Consider the following 18274-nt stretch of genomic DNA (forward strand, 5'->3'; position numbering starts at 1 on the left):
CAAAATATTTCCAAACACTGTCCAAGATGGTAAACTGATTCTGTAAGGCATGTTTCAAATGATTTTTTACAAAACCTTTTTTTTTACAAACCCATTGATTTAATTTTGAATGATACTTTTGGTATTTATGTAGAATGAGCACATTTATAAACTCATGGACGTAAATAATAATTATACCAAATAACTGGATTGTTGGGATACCTATGTACTGTACATACCGTATTACAGCATTCCAAATGATTATACCTCAGTCACCATTGTTTCTTTGTTAAACAGACGTCAAAACTATAGCTAAAACCACACCATGACAAACCAAAAAGTTAAAACTCACCCAAGTGTTGCTTAGCAAACTGATTACAATAGGGCATAGCTGGTAACAAATGTAAACTGAAACTTAAGAGCTTTAAAGCACCACATTTGCATTGAAAGTAGTAGGAAGTTTTAATAGGTTGTTATAGAAACCTTGACTGTGCTGCCACAACAATAGCCAAGAGTATTTAGGTAAAGGTTAACCCACCAGTCCCCATACCTTGGAGCTGCAGCTCTTCTGTGGAACTGGACTTTACAGGATTCAAGGCAATCGCTGCTGAACAACATGGGGTGCAGCACAAGCAAGGACACCGTAGTGGTGGATCCCTCCAAAAAGCCAGAAGAGAAACGGAAGTCTGACGAGCAGTGCGAGGTGTCCGAAGAGGTCGTCACTGCTATGTCCGAGGGGGACCACGACACAAAGGAGGTTTCAGTCGATAGCTGATCAGGGATTAATGTCCTGTATTCTTTCCAAAAGGTGAGATGAGTTTTGTCCATTTAGCTCATACTGTTATAGTACATCGTTCAGTAAATATACGTGACTGAATATTTTGACTGAGTAGGAGTTATTTTTTCCATCATTTTAATTTGATTTACATTATATAAATCATAAGCTGAACTTATTTAGCTCACTTTCTTTAGTCAAAAATATTTTTTGAATGCAATTCTCCAATATCTTAGTAATATCACCATTACTTGGCAAAAAAAAAATTGTAATGGGTTTTAATGTTTCATTTAAGCTTAATTCAACTTCTAAATGAAGTGCGACCTACAAAATTATTTTATTTTTGACCCCTCAGGATTTGTTCTCTGGCTGAAATCAAAAGTTAGTCTGTTAAAATTTCACTTTGAGGAACGAAAGGTCCAGGGATGGGCAATTCTGCCCAAAATATATAAAGAGCAAATTTCCAAAACTATCCTTTTATTGTTGTTTTTGAGATAACAGCAATGACCTAAAGGAACCAAAGCTCACTCAGTCCTCATACAATCCAACAAGGAACTTAAATTTCCTAAATTCTAAGTCCACAGAAATCTTCCTAAACTAATCCCATGGACTGAGACAGTTATGAAAATTTGCTCTAATGGTCCCTCCAACAATGACACAAGCACATTGCCTAATTTTAACCAGAGTCTGAAGTCAGAGCTGTTGTACAATTTCGGTCATATTCGCACTGTTTTTTTTCCATTCCAGCAGAGATCACATACATTGTAGGCTGAGAAGAAGCTGTCCTGAAGACAACTGAAAATGCCAGTCAGCACACCCTCAGATGAGGCCAAGAATGAAAGCTACCACAGCTTTAGTTCAATTTTGCAATATTTGTGATAACTGTAAAATATGTATGTACAGTAAGGCTCTTGTAATAAACTGACAGTGCACAATTACAAAGTGATTACCTTGAAGATTCCATATGGGGGCTAGTCAATAGAGGGCGCTAGGGCGCCGCCCTAAAAAATACATTTTTATATAATTTAAGTGTGTGTGTTGAAACTGCATAATAACGTAATATATATTTTAAAATTGTTTGGGGTAAAATCGGCTTCATGTTCTTCCCCCTCTTAGTCTTATTCAAATATTTCTTCTTGGGCTCTACTGTAAAGATTCGGAGCAAATTAATGACACAAGAAATGCACATAGCAACATAGTTAGCCAATCAGCGTCCTCGAATCGGATCCGTAAAAGCACCTGACCACTAGAGGCGCACTAGGAGAACAAATAGTACTGCCTTGGGCCGCCATCTTGGTGCAGCTGTATTCTGTACACTGCATACGGTGACGCGAAGTAACTTTGTATAAAAGCATATATAAAGAGAACTGATATTACTGGCTGTCACACGCACACGTTGAAAGCAAAATGGTTGTGAACTGCCCACTGTCCGTTATGAGAACATTTCGAACTGGATTTAAGGAAGCACTTTTTTACACAGCGTGTAGTCAGAGTATGGAATAGTCTTCCTGATAACGTAGTGCAAGCTGAATCCCTGGGTTCCTTTAAATCAGAGCTGGATAAGATTTTAACAACTCTGAGCTATTAGTTAAGTTCTCTCCAAGCGAGCTCGATGGGCCGAATGGCCTCCTCTCGTTTGTATAGTTCTTATGAGGATAACGGTTTTTCAAATGTCGTGGGTAACAGTGAAGCAAATGAAAACAACTAAAGGTAATTTGCTGATCGATTTATTTTTTCCGTGTCTGTGATGCTGAACGGGCAGACTACTGTGTCACAAGTTCGCTGCTAGTGCGCAGTTAATACGTTGCCTCTGTCACACAAAGTAGCTGGTTTGCTGAACTTGAAATCATAAGAATATGGCCTTTGGCATACGTCTTCGGGTGGAATTTTTTAAAGATTATGAAATTTTGCGAGTCATATAATGATCATTTTCATTATTTAATTATTTGTTGATTTTTAATGGCAATTAAGTAATTACTGACCATTTCATATAGCGCCGGTATCCTGCAGTTTTTGAAAAAAATCCATACTTTTCATATTATTATTGAATCTAAATTAATCCATTGCCAAATATAGGAGCTTGTTAAAAACTCGAACAGAACAGCAGATCAACTGGGGCACTTGCCATGGTAAACCAGGTCTGGCGACAGGCATGGGTACAACCGTGATGGGAAGCTAGTCCATCACGGAGTATATACACACGTCCCCCACTAGTGACAATTTAGAAATGTTACTTAATAAATCATAATTATATCATTAAATTGCAGTCCAACATAGTCAGTAGTTGATGATGGCGTATAAGTACAACCTAGGCACCCATGAAATCCACAGTGTTCTTCAAGTTGAAGCTGTGCTCCACACAGTCCTGGGAGTGATCTACGGAGCTGGATTTCTTGCTTAGCCGGACAACTTGTTGGATTTGAGTTAGTCTAGGATAGGGTGACCAGATAGTCCATGTCAGGGAGGAAGGACACTTTGAGCTACTTCGGGTTTTACAAACTACTTTCAAATTGAAAGAACTCTACTAGAACAGTGTGTTTGGCTAAATAGTTCAGTTCTTGTGCTTTGACTGGTTTGTTTCCTTGACTGAAAGACTCATACAGCTGTTTCACATTAGCATTAGTGAAACATGCATGATTATAGGAGACTGACCAATCAGCACACAGCAAGAACTCAGTGCTCAAGTGAAATCCAGGTCCTTTTAATTGAAATGGTAATTTACAATTCTTGTCCTAGCTCAGAGTGTCCTCCCTGACGTGGATTATCTAGTCATCCTAGTCTAGGATAAATTTAAGGCTACCTTAAATGCGACTAAACAGGAATCCTGCTTTGTGGACCCCCCTGTTTTCAATGTTACTGCTGGACATAGGGGAATTTGATACAGATTACCGTGCATCGGGGGGTGACGCAATCCAATATCAGATTACGGTGAACTACAGCCATGTTTCCGTTTGTTGTAGTTATTGGTATGCCAGAGCAAATATAATGCCTCGTGTGAAACTATGGCTACGTTCACACTGCCATGCTTAAGTGACTCAAATCGGATTTTTTGCCTTAATGTGACACAGATCTGATCTTTTTCGGGCTGTGTGGACACGCAAATCTGATCTTTTCAAATCAGATTTGTGACACTTTCATATGTGGTACTAAATCTCATACGTATCAGATTCGCGACCATGCGACCTGAATGTGCACGCTCAGATCGGAATTCATGTGGCTTTTTGCTTATGCGCATGCGCTAACATCATCAGCCTGCACCGGCAGCGCTGAAAGGTAAAAATGGGGGAGAGCTGCGATAACAGTCAGTGGAAGGATGGAGAACTTGGGGATTTAATTGCTATTTGGGGAAATGAATCTGTTCAAGTTAAACTGGAAGGAACCTATCGTAATAGAATAGTAATTGAAATAATTGCCAAAGAAATGGCACAGCGCGGACACAGACGAACGTGGCTACAATGCCAAAGAAAATAAAGAGCCTGAAGTCAAAGTTTAAGGAGGCAAAAGACTCAAATCAGCACAGCGGTCATGGCCGGACAACGTGCCAATTTTACGACCAGCTTTTTACCCGTGTAAAAACGTATCAATGTGCGCATGCGTGACGTTTCGGAGGACCGATGCGTTCACATTACAGTCAGATACAGGTTACTTGTAGTTATGAATGTGAACCGTCAAGATAGACAAATCCGATCTGAGCAAAAAATCGAAATTGAACGATGTGGCTGGCAGTGTGAACGTAGCCTATGTATAAAAGATTTTAAGACGCAGTCGTTAAAATGATGAAATAGCATTTGTGGGATTAAATGAATTAGTACGTTGTATTTTTTAACAAACTAGTAATTATTATTATTTATTATTCAGTTAAGTTTTAATAACAAATTATTCTGTTAATTTCTAATGGAAATACATAGGTTACTGATATTAAGTAGGCAAACCATTTTGTTACCAGACCCGATATTATCTATTTAACCGAAATAATTTATCAAATGAATGCGTTAGCGTAATCAGCAAATAATTCAAGCCTGTTTTAATTGAAGATTACTCCAAAACAAAGAGCAGCAGGGAAACCCTGAATCATGCTGTACGGCAAAACGAACCTGGTCCAGGGGGGAATTTCGTCTTCTGTTGATGCAGACTTTTTCCAAATGTAGGCTGTCATTCCGGCAGCTGCATTTAATTTTATGGGGTCGTCAATAATCCGACTGATGAAGTGATTTCATAGCATGCCTTCGAGGGTCTGTCCCAACTCGCATAACTTGGTCTTCTGTCTCCGACACCGATTTGTCCGTTTGCCTAGCAGCAGGAAAAATAATCGGTGAATATTAAGACTTGGATTCGTTGCAAAACATACTTAGCTTGAAGTAAGCATCCGATTGTTTAGTGCACTGCTGGCAGTGCTTTAAACGAATCAGTCCTATAATTAATTTCTGTAAAATATGGAAATCTTTTGTTCCTGTACTGGGCGTAATACCTCATGGAAAACTATATATATATATATAATTAACTTTGTACCTATTGCTTCTGAAATGATTATTTAATTAAGCTTTATTTTATAAAGCTTAATTACAAGCTATCAGGACATAAATTTCCATTGAAGTTTGTCAAGCACTCCCGTCCCGCGATACCAAATAAATACCGCAATTAGCCGAAGGTTCCGCCCACATGCACTAGCTAACTTTTTTTAAACATTCAACATAATTGCAGTCAAAAAATTATATATATGTCTATACAATATGCAGGCCTATGTATGTATCGGGCTGCTCGGGCACAAGGCTGGGCATGTACAGCAGTGTCACCAACTTGTGAGATTTTCAGTTCGAGACAAGTCGGCACGCACATTTACATGTAGGCTATGTAACAGTTTTATTTACTTATAGTCTATAGGGTTTGCGAACTACCCCAACGGTTTTGATGCAGCTGATTTTCGTTTTATAATGGAATAATATAGATCTAACATAAAATTTCTTTCGTGACCGTATCAGAAAGCTTACGTGTCACGCAAGATGCGTGAGAGCTGGCAGCCCTGATACAGTCCACATAAACGAACATTCACTACGGGCAGTGCAGTGGCGCCAGTAATCCAAACTGCATGTCGTTAGACGACCTGGGGAAACTCCACCGACACACAAGATAGGGAATCCCACTTCCAAATGTGGAGGCGTGAGGCCAGAGTACTACTTACCGAGTGACCATAATTTCGTAAATATGCTAATAAGTGATCGTCGTGCTTGTATAATAAGTACCGCCAGATGGCGCTCATGCCATATGCTTGAAACACCAACCGCAGTATTCCATTGTCTTATTGTGTGTGAATCTTTTCTTTTACATTTCGAGATTGATTTTAAAAACCTGATTTTGCAGGGCAGACGAGGGTGAACCCCTTTTATGCCAACATATTATTATGTTTTTTTATGCAAAGTCTCTGACAGGGACACAGGAATTCATGTTATGGTTGTCTGTAAGGTAAAATACTATTTTGAGAGTGTGTTAATCTTACTTTTTATAAAGTTCTTTGGAATTTGAACATATAAAGTCTCCTGGTAATGTGAAAGTGCCAGAAGTATATTATAAATGCAAACTTTGTAGGTGGGGTAGTAACACCCGCTATGGACTGTGATGCATTAGTAATTGACACTGATGTGCACAGCAAATAAGGAAATTTCATTGCTGTGCAGCATAAGAGGTGAATAATGAAGGAGAATGGGGCTGAAATGCAATCCTGAACAATATGAAAGTTTGTTCTAGTAGAGTTCACAGCACTGTACTAAACTTGATGGTCTTGTTTTTGTCATCAGTCTGTCTTGCTAGCTTTAACATGTAGCAGTGGTCTATCTCGTTCTTTCTTATTTCATGTTGAGCTGCCAGTGAAATCCCAGTCATCCAATAGCTGCAATTTCCTGTTTAAGTTGGAGCTGTATGTATCTCTGTTTCTCCATACCGTTTTTCAGTTTGATTTAAATTTCACTGCTTTCCGTCATATGGGTCTCAGTAGCTTGGAATTATGAGATACTTTATTCACGGCTGTCACACTCAGGAACTATTTTTCTCCCTAGCTCAAATAGTAAGCAAAGCATAATTTGAACCAGGTCATTCTTGGAACAATTTTCTGGAGGCACAAATCCATTAGGAAATGTCATGTTGGTTGTGTGGCAGATTTTGAGTGGAAACAGAAATGGCAACACTACACTATCCTCTTTTTTAAATTGAACATTTTATTAGGTAATAATTACTGCCACTGATTTGTATTCTCACACAACTTTTGTCTTGCCATGTTCTGCAAAGAAAAATTGTAACATATCCACACTACATGACTAAAAGTATAAGGACACCAGCTTACCCAACATCCCAAAACCAAGGGTATTAATATGAAGCAGGTTGGCCGGTTGTTGCTATAATAGCCTTTAACCTTTGGGGACGGCTGTCCATTAGGTAGTGCTGTTGGGATTTACTGCCATTTAGGGGTGAGTTTCCCATACAACGATGGAAGTTAGCATTAACGATGCATCATACTATGGTAGTTCAAAGTAACCAACATCCGAAGTACGACTGTTTCCCAAAACCGTCGTACCACAGTAGTTTGAACTACATTAGTCCGTTGGGACTACCGTAGCTCGAACTACAATGGTTTCAGCAATGATTGATCTGACTCACGGCGAGTCGTGGGCAAAAATCAAACTTTATAATATCAATGGTCTAACTTTCACATACTAAAACTAGCGAACTGTGGCATATCATATAAATATATAATAGTCATACACATACACACATACAAATTCCTGGTCTGACGGTGTTGCTTGCAGAATGTTAGTGGCTGAATGGAATAGACAGGTGCGTGTAATATCCAAACATCAGACGTCATTTACAAAGGCATGGATTCGTATCTGACCACTGTACGTGTCATTCTACTCTTCCATTATGGCAATGACACCTGTCAATGAATAAGGAGTACTTTATCAAAGTGCTGTACTCTTTACTAAGGCGACTGTTGTCCCTCTGAAATCATGTGTGTAATGAAGAAACTCACCCAATGGTCTGCATAGGACTACAAATACACACATGTACACATACAAGGGATAATGATTTATTATTAGTGGGTTTTATTCTTTTCTTTTTATTTTATTAATGTATATTTCTTTTTTATTATTTTTTTTACTAGCCTATATGTGGCGAATTGTACCGTATGGCACAATGACCACTGGGTACACAATATGCTTTACCAAGCAATACACACTAACTGCATATGCTACTACAGGGGTGGGCAATCTTATGCAGAAAGGGCCAGTGTGTTTGCAGCTTGTTTTTTTTTTGGGATAACCGTTCGATCAGTTGTTCAAACCCAGGTGTGTGAACTCTTCAGTCGATCAGTCCTCTACGCACTACTCTAAATACGGAGTTGCAGCGAAAAGCTGCATACCTAACGGCCCTTTCTGGATAAAATTAACCACCTCTGTGCTAATACAATACTTTGCAATCTGAGAATTCTCCCTATTACTCACTACAGACAGTTGCCGACTTGGTCGATCTAATGTAGAATCATACCGTACTTATGACCAGAGACCCACACAACAATTACGTTTCAAACTACATTTTCAGACAATTTCACATTATATGTGATCGTACAGCTAAATTATTCCTTATTAGGTATTAAAGATGATTAAATTACATAATTCGAACCACGCATGGTTTTGTGAAACACCCCAGGTTGGGTCCCTTTCTGTGTGGCTGACCACTTCATAACTGAACTTGTTCCCAGATGTCTTGTCCTTCACAATCACTTCACTTGCGGCTGACCAGGGCAGCCCTAGCAGGGCAGAAATGTGGCTTGTTGGAAAGATGGAGTCCTATGATGGTGCCAAGTGGAAAGTCACTAACCTAGGGTGACCAGATAGTCCATGTCAGGGAGGACACTTTGAGCTACTTCCGGGTTTTACAAACTACTTTCAAATTGAAAGTCTCCTCTGCTTGGCTAAATAGTTCAGATCTTCTTGTGCTTTGACTGGTTTGTTTCCTTGACTGAAAGACTCATCCAGCTGTTTCACATTAGCATTAGTGACACATGCATGATTATAGGAGACTGACCAATCAGCACACAGCAAGAACTTAGTGCTCAAGTGAAATCCAGATCCTTTTAATTGAAATGGTAATTTACAATTCCTGTCCCAGCTCAGAGTGTCCTCCCTGACGTGGATTATCTGGTCACCCTACACTAACCTCTCCTGTACAACCACCCATTCTGCTGCTAATGTTTGTTTAACTGTGTGCTTAATTATGCACCTACAGTACCTCAGCAATGGATGTGGCTTAATTAGCCAATTACTCTAATCCACACAATTTCGGCCATATATTGTATGCTAGTTGAGTTACGTTATTCCCTGTTGGACATTAGCACCAATTTTTTGTATCCCCTAGTAACTACACTATTTCATAAAAAATATCAATTGCTGGTTGCATTTAACTATAATGTGATTACTCAATGAAGGGTTGGAATTGACCCCCTCAGGTTCGTGGCTGTGCAGGCAGTGTCCAGTTCTCACAAGGCAGGGACACATCTTGGATGGGATGCCAGTCTGACACAGGGCCCAGACATATACCATGGGCAATTTAAAGATGCCATTTAGTCTCATTGAGGGATTTGAACCCACAACCCTGAAGGTTCAATGCTGCAGTGCTTTCCAGTGAGTTGCCGTCTCTATCCCTACCATAGCTACATATAAAGCATGAGCCATTTCAATCACTGACATTTGATCTAACGCTAACCTACATGCCTTTTCCTTCAATACCATAGTCATGATTATTTAATGCGGAGCTGACTAAGCAAAGGCACTTCACTCACTGTGCTGTGGAACTGAACACGGAGAGAAAGTGGGAGAACACTGTAGGTCATTACGGTTTTCTCCCCGAGTCCGATCCCATTCTTTATGTTCAGCCCAAGCAACAGGTCAGGTGCGATCTTTCTGTCATGCTTCTCTCGAAATTATGTTCAGGACTGGGCATTGGTGCCTCTGACCTTCTGGGTAATCTGTTAAACATTACTGACACTCACCAGTAACAGTTATTTTGGATTCAAATAATGACTTTTTGTAATTTGATTCCTTTTAGCTCTTAAGAGTGATTTGATTTAGGGAAAGTAGTTTAGTGAATTAATGTATGTGGAGTGTATTTAATGTCCATGAATTATGGATTGAGTCCCTCAAACACGTGTAGCGGCATACTGATCGTGTGGAGTCCATTGTCTGATATTTAAAAAATTTGTATCATTAATAATTTATTTTAAAATTATAGCCTGTGGTCTTTGTAATAATTGTTGTGTATTTAACCTTCTATGCTTGTCATTCAGCTTTGTCTGCTAAATATAAAGAATCCAACAATATCTGAAATTTGAGACAAAAGAGACCACCAGTGTTTTTCATATTTGAGAGTTTGGTCAGAGGCTAAAGCACACTTTGGTGTTAAGTACTTCTGTGATTCCTTGCTGTAGTGATTCACATGGTCTGTAGCCGTAGAGGATTCTTTGTCTCGGTTCTTCACAACGTTTCATAGGTGTTCAGTCAAGTCCCAGCAGCATTTTACATTTATTTATCTAACATGACTTGCAGTATAGGGGCAGATTATAATTAATGCTCCCTGGGATTTGAACCTGTGATGTTTGAATTGTTAGCACATTACTCCACTTACTGACCTACAGGAGCAGCTTGATTTCGTTTTTCATGTTTCATCATGGCCTATTTTGCTGTCTGACAAATATGTCCTAATTTCATCCTTAACTATCGTTATTGTAGCTTTATTAATGCATGGAAACTTTCTTGCAGTTTGACATTCGTAATTCTTAAATGACCTTAATGTTCAGTAACTGGCATTGTGCTGTTGGCTTATGGTCGTCTTGAATCCAGATGTGCTGAGCAGAACACAATGAGCTAATTAAAATGTTATTGTGTAAAAAATGACAAATGCAATCGTAAGTAACAGTTCCTCGGAATAAACTTAATTCACATATAACCAAGCGTGAAATGGCATATGGGCAGTGCTGAGGTCCAGCGGTAGAACACCAGTCTTGATTTACTATAAAATGTATAAAAATGAAAATAAGTTTTTCTTCCCAGTGAAAGGCAATTTATCGTGCTGAGTCTGGCTACCACATTGTATATCTTCATGGGTGTCTGTGTACGACTTATAAATAGAGCAAAAATGACCTTATCGTAAAGGTATGCTTTTAGGTAAGTCTCACATGACGTGTTGTGCTGTAATCTGAATTCTGTTTTCCCATAAATGCACTTAAACAGATGAGCCAGTAAGTACAAGCTGGAGCGTCTCTGAAGACCCATAAATCAGACAGATGGTGTTTTTGTGCTGTTTCGTTGTGTTTTTTCTTCCCTCCCTGTGTTCCTTTATAAAAAAGGTCACTGTGGTAACTAGGTCACTTTATCTCCTACACGGTCTGTTAAGGCGTGTATTCTTAAGTATGGTGACCCAGTTACTACTGCCCTGCAGTTGTAGTTGTCCAGCCAATTCAGTAAATATTTGGCTTAAAATATGGATATTCAAAAGTTGAGCTCATCAATAGAATACTTTTTTTATGGCCATAAATGATTGTTTTTAATAATGTATGCCCTTATAACTGCAGTGTTATAAAGCTAGGTTAAGTTAAAACTATAATAAAGTTTGGTTTTTACTATGGTACTAAAAAATACAATTCATTTCAGGCGCTGTTTTCAAAGGATATTAAGATCTCCTGGTGCAAGTAACGGGAGTATGGCAATAAGATGGCATCCATGAGTATAAAATTGAAATGTTTTCGCTCTGGTTCCATTTGCAGTTCCCAGCGCACTTATGTTGTATTTACTGAAAAAAACCTTGTTCTTCTTCAGACCCTGGAGAGTCACTAAGCACTAAACAAGGGCTTGTAAGAAGCAAGAGGCAGCCTGAATTATGAGCCTGATAATAGGAACGGAGATAGGGTGCAGTTTGCTGTGTATCGAAGTAGAGACTATTCCATGAATGATGTCATCTACGGTGAGGCGTATGCTGTTGCTTGAAGTCCCTATTTACACTTGCTTGCTTCAAATGCATTTTCCCTACTGGGTTGCCATGGTAATGACAAATGCCTGGTAAAACTTGTTGGTGAAGTCCACTCAAACTTGAAGTTTGGTCTGAAATTTCAAGTGATATAGATAGGACCGGATTTACCCAATAGAGAATAGGGGCTGTGACCCCCTGCCCTGCCTAAGTAAGGGACCTTGCCCAGATGAAGAGAGGTGTAGATTTTGTTGCTGCCTTTAGCCGTAACTATTAATTATGATAAACATTAACAGCTAATGCTGAGCACATATAAAAACAAAATAATATTCAGTGTATCAATGACAGCTAATGTATTAAATGTTTTATTTAAAGAAATCTGTTATGTTATCAACACACTGCTTAAAGTGCTTTGTAAGCAATGGAAATTAACGTGATTCTGTACCATGAATGTCAATACAGTGGTACCTCAGAACGCGAATTTAATCCGTTCAGAACTCTGGATCGAATCCTAAAAAGTTCGAGTTGTGATGGAATTTTCCCCATACGAAATAATGGAAAACCAATTAATTGGTTCTCGGCAAACACCTAAATATGTTTTTTTTTAGCATTTAAACACAAAATGAACCAGATAAAACAAGAAGATCATATACTGTACTAAACACATCTAAGCACATTTATCAAAACAGTAATTTGTAAAGTAAGAAAGTAAATGTATCCATACAATGTGTAAAGTTAAAAAAAACAACAACAATGTGTCCTGCCCCGATCGTCCGCTCCTTCTGTGTGTCACGCCCCCTCATTAACCCAGTGTGGAATCCCCATGTGATCAGCTGTTTCTGGTTGTTGTCATTAATCCTCTGTATTTAGTCCGCGTTTCAGTTTGTTTCCCCAGTCCGGTCATTGTATTGTCCGTCTGCGTTTTGCCTGCCTTACCTATAATTAAACCCCGTATTCCCAGATAGCCTGACGTCTGCGTCTTTGTCTCCGTTCTGTCTGCTAGGCATGACAATATTATTAAATTTAATGTATTAATGGTTTATTATTAATATTAAAATAATTAATAAGAAATCTTTATTTTAAAATGTATTTTATTCTAAAATAATAATTACTGTTACTGTCTATCATTGTCTAAATGTATTTTACTGTCTAAATATATGTATTCAGCTAGTGTAAACATGCACGATGCTCTCACAGCGAATGCAAGGCTGAGACTGAAGCATTACCCTTTGTTTCCGCTGAGAGACGTGCCGCGTGACTCATTTCCCCGCGCTCACGGTTTGACTTCTGAGATTCAGATCGAGTTCTAGGTAATTTAATTTATTTTTTGTTCGAACTGGTTGGTTCGACTTTTAAGAAATTCGCGTTCTAATGAGTTAGAGAACTGAGGTACCACTGTATTTGGAAGTATTCACTGTCTCCATGACCCGGAAGTTGGCCGAAAATTTCTTCACCATGTTCTTTTTACAATGGGTCCCTATGGGAGTGTCGTAGTCTGTTTTTTCTACCGCTCTGCTACACGTAATGCAGCGTAAACGCACTGTGTTACAGTAATAATCCTCTATGTGAAACAAGGTGATCACTGAGCAGTACATAGTCACGTAGATTAAACAAAGCATCGAAGCAAAGAATTTGCATCGAGGATTTTTTTGTAATCGAGTTACTCGATGAATCGTTGCAGCCTTAGAAGGAAGAGTCTTAATACACAACATCGTACTAAGCAGGCAGGCCAAGTGCCAGACGATGCTAAATTCAAAATGAGTGTGAATCAACAGGGAAAAAATGCAGCTTTTGAAAAAATTTGTAGCTTGATTCTTGTCATGTAGCGTGGTCGGCGGACGGGCAGAAAGGCAATCGGAGCCGGTCAGATGGGCAAACGGGGTTTAATAGGGTAGACAGGGCGGACGATCACTGGCAGGGCAACACAACACTACACATGTCAATGACAAGTCTGGGTAAGACTGACTCAGACGAGGACTAAATACACAAGACAAGCTAAGGGTAACGAGCAACAGGCGAGAACAATCAGGCAGAAACAGGAGGTACTGTAACGAGGTGGGCGTGGCACACATTAGGATCGGATGGAGCTGGGCGTGACAATTCTGTACAATTGTTTTCATTTTTAACTAAAAAGATCCAGAATGAGATGTTAATGATTTTATTAAAAAAGCAAAGGATGGATGGCAGAAGTATTCAATCCAACATCATTTGAATCTCAGAAAGAAACCTTCTGTTTTATCAAAGTATTTATTGCACTTTTCACTAGCATGTATAGGTAATCATTTAAGGTGCTGACTATGCACATATTTTTTATCATCAGGTGTAATTGGTGTGTATGTATATACACACACACACATAAACACTCACCTAAAGGATTATTAGGAACACCATACTAATACAGTGTTTGACCCCCTTTCGCCTTCAGAACTGCCTTAATTCTACGTGGCATTGATTCAACTAGGTGCTGAAAGCATTCTTTAGAAATGTTGGCCCATATTGATAGGATAGCGTCTTGCAGTTGATGGAGATTTGTGGGATGCACATCCAGGACACGAAGCTCTCGTTCCACCACATCCCAAAGATGCTCTATTGGGTTGAGATCTGGTGACTGTGGGGGCCATTTTAGTACAGTGAACTCATTGTCATGTTCAAGAAACCAATTTGAAATGATTCGAGCTTTGTGACATGGTGCATTATCCTGCTGGAAGTAGCCATCAGAGGATGGGTACATGGTGGTCATAAAGGGATGGACATGGTCAGAAACAATGCTCAGGTAGGCCGTGGCATTTAAATGATGCCCAATTGGCACTAAGGGGCCTAAAGTGTGCCAAGAAAACATCCCCCACACCATTACACCACCACCACCAGCCTGCACAGTGGTAACAAGGCATGATGGATCCATGTTCTCATTCTGTTTACGCCAAATTCTGACTCTACCATTTGAATGTCTCAACAGAAATCGAGACTCATCAGACCAGGCAACATTTTTCCAGTCTTCAACTGTCCAATTTTGGTGAGCTCGTGCAAATTGTAGCCTCTTTTTCCTATTTGTAGTGGAGATGAGTGGTACCCGGTGGGGTCTTCTGCTGTTGTAGCTCATCCGCCTCAAGGTTGTGCGTGTTGTGGCTTCACAAATGCTTTGCTGCATACCTCGGTTGTAACGAGTGGTTATTTCAGTCAAAGTTGCTCTTCTATCAGCTTGAATCAGTCGGCCCATTCTCCTCTGACCTCTAGCATCAACAAGGCATTTTCGCCCACCGGACTGCCGCATACTGGATGTTTTTCCCTTTGCACACCATTCTTTGTAAACCCTAGAAATGGTTGTGCATGAAAATCCCAGTAACTGAGCAGATTGTAAAATACTCAGACCAACCATGCCATGCTTAAAATTGCTTAAATCACCATTCTTTCCCATTCTGGCATTCAGTTTGGAGTTCAGGAAATTGTCTTGACCAGGACCACACCCCTGCCATGTAATTGGTTGATTCGATAATTGCATTAATGAGAAATTGAACAGGTGTTCCTAATAATCCTTTAGGTGAGTGTATATATATATATATATCTCCATCCATCCTCCAAACCACTTATCCTTTTTTGGTTGTGGGGGGGGTCTGGGGCCTATCCCAGAAGCTGTGGAACAACCCAGGGTGGGAGGCCAGCCCATCACAGGGCATACTCACATACCATTCACAATTGTTTAGTTATTCCAATTAGCCTCAGCATGTCTTTGGACTGTTCGGGGAAACCAGAGTACCTGGAGGAAACCCCACAATGACATGGGGAGAACATGTAAACTCCACACACACGTGACCCAGGCGAAGACTCAAACCCAGGTCCCAGAGGTGTGAGACAACTGTGCTAACCACTGCACCACCATGCCACTCCTATGTATATAAGAACATAAGAAATTTACAAACGAGAGGAGGCCATTCGGCCCATCAAACTCGTTTGGGGAGAACTTAACTAATAGCTCAGAGTTGTTAAAATCTTATCTAGCTCTGATTTAAAGGAACCAAGGGTTTTAGCTTCCGCTACACTAGCAGGAAGACTATTCCATACTCTAACTACACGCTGTGTAAAGAAGTGCTTCCTCAAATTTGTTTTAAAATGTTCTTCCGCTAATTTCCACTTATGGCCACGAATTCTAGTATTTAAACTAATATTGAAATAGCCATTTGGCTGAACAGCATCCAGACCCGTTACAATCTTGTCCCCCATTAGTCTCCTTTGCTCAAGGCTAAACAGATTCAGTTCCGCTAACCTCTCCTCATAAGACATTCCTCTAAGATCAGGAATCATTCTCGTAGCCCTCCGTTGCACCTTTTCCAAGGCAGCAATGTCCTTCTTAAGGTATGGTGACCAAACCTGCACACAATATTCTAGGTGGGGTCTTACCAAGGAATTATATAAATGTAACATCACCTCCCTTGACTTAAACTCCACACACCTAGAGATATAACCCAACATTCTATTATGCTCTTTTTTTATTGCTTCCCCACACTGGCGAGAGTGGGACATGGAAGCATCAACATACATGTATATGGCTTTCATATTAGTATTATTTCAATGCCCAGGTAGCCCTCAAAATGTCACTAGTCCAAAGCCCCCAGGATACCTTCAGTCAGTGTCGGGTATAGACTGTGACTGGATGGATGGACTGAGATGTTCAGCTGTAGTATTACCACACAGCTGAAAGACGGTAGTAAGAATCTCCCAGAAGGGCTCTGCTGCAGCTAATCTTCTGCTTCCTCTTGAAATAAACTTGAGGAGCGAGGTTAATTAAAACAGGCTTAATAATCGCTAAACATAATGGCTGTAACTCACACGTCTTCTGTAAATGCTCCACCCACCAGGTAGCGCAGGGGAATTTGGGTTAGCTGAATGAAAAATGGCACGTATGGCTTATTAATGGATGATGATGCTTTAATTGTTATTCATTATGAAGCGGTGTAATTAATGTAAGTCAAAGAAGGTGTGTGTGTGCGTGCGTCACTAATTATTTACAACTTTTGCTCCCATTGAAAGATAGTGATCACTATAAAATATGAGGTGAAGATGAGTTGCGACTTGTTTCCTTGGCAGTTGCTGTAACTATCTCTTCTACGGACGTTTGTTCCACAGTGGTAGTAGCAAAAGGAAGCCAAAATATCCAAGAAAAATGTATATACACTGTGTTTTTAATGTCCATGGGTGAAAAGGAGGAACAGTGATGTCTTTGTCAGCAGTAAACATTCATGGCGGTGTGCTTGAACCGTCCATATAGATCATTCTAGACAACCTCCAGGAATCCACTTGTTTCTTGCACCCAGAGAAGCACATCCAGTCTGAGAACATTGTCCTGCTTATGAGCAGGCTTTGTAAACACATGAGATATGAGCAAGGAAAGCGCAGTGAGCAGCCTTTGTGTTTGCAAAGGGAAAAGTCACCTGACAAGAATACAGCTCTGCCATTAGGACATTTTTCTAATTTAGCAACTGTGACTGCCTTGTGCATGTGCATGTGCATGTGTGTGTGTGTGCGCTCAGACGATAGCGGCCAGACAGGTTTGCGGCCATGGATACACCCCCTGCCTGATACAGAAGTTGTTTTGGAGAAGCTGCATTATGTAGGCTGCCTGCACATGCAGATATAATATCCAGACAGGCCATTACCTCTAACATCCCTGAACACCCCCCTCCTCTCCCCAGACAAAGGGAGTGTTTTCCACAGTCTGCTGAGCATTAAAGGCCTTTTCCCTGTCCGTTTCGATTCGGTGTGCTGGCACAGGTGATCTTCAATGAGAACGGCGTGATATGAGGCGGAAGCCATTGACAGATGGGCACTTCCTTGGTGTTTGTGTGTGTGTGTGTGTGTGTGGGGGGGGGGGTTCTTCAGCAATCTGTGATCAGGAGGGGCCACTCCGTGGGGTCCACATGCTACTTATGAGTCAGAAGGCTCTACCTGACTCATTCTGATGCTAAGCTTTTTCAAGTAAATGGGAAAACTGTGTCACCTGTCTTGATTATTGTTACATTTTATTTTTTAAATATAACACTTAGAGCTGCCTTCTATTTGCAGTTTAATCTCCACAAACTTCCTCTATCTTCTTGACTTGACTTGACATTGACTCCTTAAACATTAGAATGTTAGGATTCATGTCTCATTTGTGTTTTTTCTGAATGTCCTAAGAAGGAACACAAATATTGACTTCAGTCTGGTGCTCATACATTCCAATGGGATCTACAATAAAGAGAGATAAAAATTAAACCTGTCTGGGGGGGTTCACCAAAGCGTTAAACTGTGACTATGAGCATGCACATTTTATAAAGCAAACATGCATGGTGGCATATGCCTATGGTGACCATGTTTTATTTCCAGAACCCACCAGTTGGGGGCAGCAGCACTTCGTTCGAATTTCCTCATCTGTGTTCTGCGTTCTGTGTTCTCATCACAAGGTGTTTATTATGATTTAGCTCCACTGAGAATATAAGAGCAGTAATTATGGTATTTGCAAAAATGGAAACTAAAGAC

The sequence above is a fragment of the Paramormyrops kingsleyae genome, chromosome 13 (assembly GCF_048594095.1).
Source record: "Paramormyrops kingsleyae isolate MSU_618 chromosome 13, PKINGS_0.4, whole genome shotgun sequence".
Lineage (NCBI taxonomy): Eukaryota > Metazoa > Chordata > Actinopteri > Osteoglossiformes > Mormyridae > Paramormyrops > Paramormyrops kingsleyae.